This window comes from Henckelia pumila, chromosome 3, assembly GCF_033568475.1.
Source record: "Henckelia pumila isolate YLH828 chromosome 3, ASM3356847v2, whole genome shotgun sequence".
Lineage (NCBI taxonomy): Eukaryota > Viridiplantae > Streptophyta > Magnoliopsida > Lamiales > Gesneriaceae > Henckelia > Henckelia pumila.
The window spans coordinates 181,974,996-181,982,769 of NC_133122.1; positions in this window are offsets into that span (position 1 = coordinate 181,974,996).

The window sequence follows — 7,774 nt, forward strand, 5'->3', positions numbered from 1 at the left end:
AAAGGATTTGTTTTTCTCAAAACTTAGGTAGAAAAAATAGTGTATAGGCTAAAAAAATCAGGTGGTCAATGTAGGACAGAAGAAATGACGAATGTGGTTTAATTGTGTGTCATTGGCACACACCATTCGATTTTTATCAAGCTCAATGGGGTTACTAGGGAAAAAAGTGACGCATCAGTTAGGCTTGAAAGGCTCAAACGGCCCAAAGATCGCCTAAATCATCCCTAAGTCATAATCATTCAAATTTTCGCTTCGAGGACTAATCAGACAAGTTCTAGGGATAACTGCTTCAAAAACTCCATTTTTTTTTTCATGAGATCACCCCTTACCAATTCACAATTAACTTGCATAAGTCTGACAAAAGTGCATGAAGGATGTCTCATAAAGTCAATGTAAAACTAGTTCATATCAAAGTCTCTCCTTGCAACTACAACTAATCTCATTTAGTTCTAGGAACAAAACAATTTCTCAGACGATAAAAAATCTAGCAAACTAATTGGTATATCATGTAAACCACAAGTGCGGTGCCTCAAATGATACTCATCTCTTATTTTAAAAGTGTTTCTAAGTGATATGAAACAGAGTGCAATGAACCTATCCCCCCCACACTTAGAGCGCGACACTGTCCGCAGTGTTAAGCTAATAGAAAAATAAAGCAAGACAAATAGCAGTAGCAAAAACACTTCCTTGAAAAATGTCAACGACCATGCAAACACAATGAGCGGGTGTCAGCCTGAGCATAGAAACCAACAAAACCAACCATAATGCGTAAAATAGAAAAAATAAGCACACAATCACACAATTAAGCTCCCAAACTAAATGCAACATGAATAAGCACAACAGAGGGAATAACCACAATATCCATTAAAACAACGCCAACTAATAAAAGTGATAGAGTGAAACAACAGTTAAGACACACGACATAACTAAAATAGGCTAGAGTATCCGCAAAACATGCCAAAAGAGATGCTACACAACAAATAAACTCCACAACACACATAGTTCAAAACCATAACAAAATACCAAACATATCCACAATAACCACAGCAGAAAATATCTCTAAACTATTCCTCCTCCGAAGCAGAAGCTGACTTGGCAAAGTCATCAAGGGCCGAACGATCAAAGGGCGGCACACGTATGTCAGTGGAGTAGGATTGGGAAGTGGCATGATGCTCTAGTCGAGCCATACTGGTGCGAAGATCATCCAAGAAGTCAAATATGGCAGAGAAAATGCGACGTGTCCCCCTCGGAGCTCTGGCGTGTACAGGGGCACCTGCGGGATGATCTTCAGCCTGATCTAGAGCTGCCTCTTCTTGAACTCAAGCCTCCCTGGCTTCATCTGCAACTGTAGGTGGTGGAACTGGGGGATCTCGTGCATGATAGTGAATGTTGCGGCTTGCACGGTTCTTATACCATCCACCTGTCAAAAGATAAAATACATACCAGTCATAGCATGGGCAGTGAGCACGTGCTTCGGCGTTGGTGCAAAAGATGCCTTGCCAGTCAAATCGATGCCGCAAGTAGCCAAAATCCGCGAAACTTTAATGGCGAAAGGAGCGTGCTGCTTAGCATTCGGAGCGCAAGCCAACTGAGCGACAGTGCACATATGTGAGATCAAGATGCTCGCCAATGGAATCGCACTGATATCTCCCAACCCGTACAACATCTTATGAATCAAATACATATCCAGGTCACGCACTCATTGTTTCCAGACTTCCGAGGGATGATGTTTGCACTGATGAAGTAGCAGATGAGGCAATCAATCAAAGGGAGAGTGGTAGGGAGGATGCTGTAACGAGAACCAGTTTTGACCCTACGGTAGGTGAGGCACGACATAGCAAGGTTGAAATTGTAGGCAGGTCAGACAATATAGCATCATATTGGTTGTAAACAACCGGAGGGCCCTCATTAGGAATGTGCAAAAGCTGGGCCAAGAACTCACTCGTCACCTCGATACGAACACCCTTCACAAAAGTTTGAATGGTTTTCATCCCTGTCTTGTCTTTTTCCTTAATATTGGCATAAAACTGCCATAACAACTCAGGAAAGTAATCACCTCGGATGTCCAGAATGGACCCCCAGCTGAATCTATCAAACTTTGCTCGCAGTGGTACCTGAGCATCAATGGTGGGATGGATCGATTTCTTAACAATCATAGACTTACCCTTCATCTTCTCGTACCACTTATAATTTTCCAAACTAGTGAACCTAGAATCATAAAAAACAGCCCCTTGACCACTGCGAGAGGACGAAGCGCCGCCCCTCGCATGCTTACTAACTGATTTTCTCGGCGCCATATCAAACGAGCAACTAACAGACAACGATAACACTTCACAATATCGAAGACAAAAACACAACTTCCAAATACAAAGAAACTCCTTCACAATCACAGTCTAATCTCGCAACTTAAACCGTTCAAACAACACAGTCAATAATAGTGCACGCACAATCACCAATAAATCAACTCCTTTGATAATTCACAAACAATCGATTTTAATCAAGAAGCCCAATAAACAATGAACCATGTTTCGAACACAAGCACGATATCAATGACCACTTTAAGAATCAACAACAATAACCCCAGTCAAATGCCCAACACAATCTTCAACAAGATTCGTCCAACGACACAATCTCAAACCAAATCCAAAAACAATCGAGAAACTATAAATATCAAAGCCAAAGAGGAAAGGAAAGCCATGCTTACCCAAAGGAAAACCAACAAGATGCCCGAAGAAATTTTTAGAACAGGAGAAACAGGGGCGGCCGGAAGAACTAGAGGCGGCGCGGAGCAGAGGTTCACAGTGGTGTGGAGTGGCAACCGAACAGAGGTGTCTGGGTGTAAGGTGGTGGCACGGAGGTGTATACGGGTGAAGGATACGAAGGTGATAATAGTAAAGTGAACAGAAAGTCCAAATATCGATCCCACAGAGACAGCAGTCAATTCTCAAGAATTAATTATTTTACTTAATCTAGACACAATCATAAAGTGAAATTTGATTTAAAATAAAATAAGAATATAAAATAAAAAAACTGCTTAACAAATAAGAATTAAAATAGTTGAAATTTTTTTTTAATTAAAATGAGACAATCAAGACACACCCAGGTACCGAACAAATCATGTAACATGTAGTTGATTCAGGACTAAGATTTAATCTTAGATCACGGGAATTCTCCTATCTTGTTCAAAGGTCTATTTCTAGAACAATCAAACCTACTCAAATATTGACGAATTATTCTTTTGTAATTCTAATCAAATTTTAATGCATGAAATATTTGTGAAAATTCAATTTACACCCAAACCGCACACTGAAACCGAATTTTATTTCTAGTCGGTTTTACAATATGTTGATTATCAAAGTGATCAAAATCAAAACCTCCTCTGTCGACTTGAAATCAATTAACATGCAAACAAATAGTTGATCAGACAATTAAAAAGACAAATATAAATCTGAAAATCAATAAAATAAAATCAACTCTGAAAAATCCCAAACAAACATCCAAGTTTTCTACATGAATTTGCTCGATCCAATCACGTTGTCTTGGTTGAAAACAAACTACTCAATAATTGAAAACAATAATTAAACAAAAATTAAGAAAAAAGAACAAAAGAAAGAAAATAAATCTTCTCTCCCAAGCCTATAGTAGCCGCCTTCTCCCTTGTGCAATATCTCTCCTTCTGGAACTTCGGGACCCCCAAAAATATGTTATATCTTCTATTTATATGGTCCGGAACGCCTACCAATTAATTTCCTTCCAATACAAGGACTTTTTGCATAAATCTGACGCCGAAACATGCGCGCGCGTGAAAGAAGTCCCGCGCGCGCGCAGAACAAAAAAACAAAATTCTGGACCTCTGACTCGCGCGCGGGCGAGCTCAAATCTCGCTCGCGCGCCACACAAAATTTCTGCTGCGAGCGACAATTTTGAAAATTTCATATCTCAAGTTCTAACCGTCGGATCGAGCTGAAATTTGGACAGCAGCTTCAAAACATCTTGAAATTCATTCTGAACAGTTGAGATCGGATTTGGATCTATCTAAAATTAAATTTGATTTTTCGACCAAAGCTGCTCCGTAATTCACTCTTCAACAATTCATTTTCCTACAAAATTAACCCGAGGAGTGAAATACACACACATAAACTAAAACACATAAACACACACATAAAACAATATGAATACACACAAAATAGACATAAAAATAACATTAAATAATGCACACAAAATGCACTTATCAACACCCCCATACTTAAACCTTGCTCGCCCTCGAGCAAGATATGCAAAAGCAAAATGCAAACAACAACATAAGTAAGAATGAATCATGAACAACATAGCCTTCGATAAGTTTCAACTTCAACAACTAAAAACCACAAAAACTTTTGATTGTTTACAATACACTTTCAGTTTAACGTAAACGTGTGTGTGTCATGTCATTTTAGTTTCGTGAAAATTCAAAAGAATCTGTCCTAAGAATGCTTAAAGACCTATGAGAAATCAGTGTAAGTGTCACAATCCAGCACTCCTTCATCCCAACAATCCCAAACAAAAACATGCACTTTCTTGAAAGTAATTACGTACCTCCGGATTTTGCACCCGGTATTTTTAATAAGCCCCAATAATTACCCGCAAACTTAGCTATAACTAAGATAGGATTTGAATTTCAATCCCCTCGTCTATAGCTCGGATGGAGCATCAATCTCATTTAACCCGCAAATTTAGCTACTGAACAAAGATTAGGATTTCAATAATTGTCCAGGCCCGGATGGAATTGTTATTTTAAAATTTCAAAATTATTAACCCCATGGAATCCGCATACTTAGTCAAGAACAAGAGATTCGGATTTCAATCCCTTGCCCGTAACCCAGATAGAGTTAACTTAATTTTCAACAAAAGTTTTTCAAAAATTTTTATAGGTACACCCAAGATCATACATGCATTGTCTAACAACTATCATGAATCCAAAGCACTATCATGAAAAACAAACACCTATTGCCATGCAATGGTCAAACAAACACGAACGTCATCAATTACTTCGCTACACTACACTAGTCTAACATGCATGCTTAAAAAAATTCACGATTCAACCAACAACTTCTCATGTTCAATCAAAAGCAACATTTTTACAAATTTTTTTTTTCACAACTCTATCATCATCGGCTAACATTCATCATTCTCCTTATTCACATAACACAAACAGAAAACAAAATGATATGCATGAGTACGAACTAGATGCAATAAATGAAACCAAATGAATGCAAAACACAATGATTATTGAAACAAAACTACATAACACTCCCCATACTTATCCAAAGCATTGCCCTCAATGCTCTAGAAACACAAACAGTATGCACAAACAAAGAAAAAAAATGCAAGACGAACAACAAAAACAAAATGAAACTGAAAACTGAAACTCCCCTGGTTAATTTGCTGGAATCTCCATCATTCTCTTCCTCTTCACCCTCTAGCAGCGAAATCTTTTGAGGTTACAGTAGCAGACTGGCTATAACGGCATTCATGGCAAACTGGCATGGGAAAGAACAAAAATCAAATAGAAATAAACAAAAACCAAAAATTAAACTAAAATATCAAGGGAAAGAATACTGGGTTGCCTCCCAGTATGCGCTAATTTTATAGTCTACAGCCCGACTATGCAGAAGCAACCATCAAAGAGCGGCTGCCGCCCATAGTAAGAATCATATGACTCTACGTATGAGTCTTGATTTTTTATGCCCTCAAGCTTGGTAAGCTCGTCGGTCGAGCAATACTCGATATGAATTTTTTATTTTGGAAGGAGACTCCAAATCTTGGCTGAAGCTCATAGAGGATGGAATACTTTGGAGTTGGCGCCAATGGACAGAATGGATATTCAAGTGGTGTACATGTAAAGGCCACTAACGAGGTCAAATCTTTTGCCTTGTATAATTCCTCCTCCTCCACGGTCACTTCTGTCTCATCCTCACAAGAAGATTCCTCAAAAATTATTTCATCTTGCTCTGGCTCAATTACTTCATTCTATTGGCAGATCTCAAAAAGTGGTTCTCTAAGAAGCGCAATCTGTTCATCGAAAAGACTCAAAGAGTTGATGCGGCTTTCTAAGAACTGATTTGTCGTTGTATGCCGTCGCACAATGTTCTCCAAATGAGTCACATGATCCTCAAAATGCCCTATAGACTCTTCTTGATTTGTGGAGTTGAATTGTGGAGGATATTGGTGACTCCAACTCTGTAGTAAAGGATCACAATGCCAATGGTAGTCGAAATCTGCCATATCATTTAACAAGCACATCGCACTATCGTAATCTCTGTTGAACAAATGACTGCCAGTAGCCAAAGCTCCATAATCAACCCAACTCTTTGTTGGCTCATTCAAACCACCATAAAAAATTTGAACTAGAGTGTAGTTTGAAAAATCATGGCATCGAAATCTGTTGGCCAAATCATTGAATCTCCCCCAAGCATCATATAAAGGCTCTGAGTATTGTTGGCCAAACCTTGTGAACACCTGTCGATGATCCATCTCCAAGTACCTCAAAAGTAAGAAACAATAAAATTAAAATAAAAAAATAAAAAAAACAAAAGCAAGAAAAAAAAATGTCTAGTCTCAAGCAAATAATATATCCTAATATTAACTAAACAGTCCCCGACAATGACGCCAAAAACTTGACCGGCTAAATCGGTGTGATATGAATCTACTGGCAAGATACCAGATCAAGTAATTGTAAAGTGGACAGAGAGTCCAAGTATCGATCCCAAATGAACTGCATTCAATTCTCAAGAATTAATTATTTTACTTAATCTAGACACAATCATAAAGAGCAATTTGATTTAAAACAAAATAAGAATATAAAATAAAAAAACTGCTTAACAAATAAGAATTAAAATAGTTGAAAGAAAAATTTAATTAAAACAAGACAACCAAGACACACGCAGGTACCGAACAAATCATGTAACATGTAGTTGATTCAGGACTCAGATTTAATCTTAGATCATGAGAATTCTCCTATCTTGTTCAAAGGTCTATTTCTAGAACAATCAAACCTACTCAAATATTGACGGATTAATTTTTCGCAATTTTAATCAAATTTTAATGCATGAAATATTTGTGAAAATTCAGTTTACACCCAAACTGCACACTGAAACCAAATTCTATTTCTAGTTGGTTTTACAATATGTTGATTATCAAAGTGATCAAAATCAAAACCTCCTCTGTCGACTTGGAATCAATTAACATGCAAGCAAACAGTTGATCATACTATTCACAAGACAAATATAAATCTGACAATCAATAAAATAAAATCAACTCTGAAAAATCCCAAACAAACATCCAAGTTTTCAACATGAATTTGTTCAACCCAATCACACCATCATGGTTGAAAACAAACTACTCAATAATTAAAAATAATAATTAAACAAAAATTAAGAAAAAAAACAAAAGAAAGAAAAGAAATCTTCTCTCCCAAGCCTACAGTAGCCGCCTTCTCCCTTGTGCAATCTCTCTCCTTCTGGATCTTTGGGACCCCCAAAAATATGTTATATATTCTATTTATATGGTCCGGAACGCCTACCAATTAATTTCCTTCCAATACAAGGACTTTTCGCATAAATCTGACGCCGGAACATGCACGCACGCGTGGAAGAAGTCTTGCGCGCGCACAGAACAAAAAAAAAACAGAATTTTGGACCTCTGACTTGCGCGCGGGCGAGCTCAAATCTCGCTCGCGCGCCACACAAAATTTCTGCTACGAGCGACGAATTTAAAATATTATATCTCAATTTTT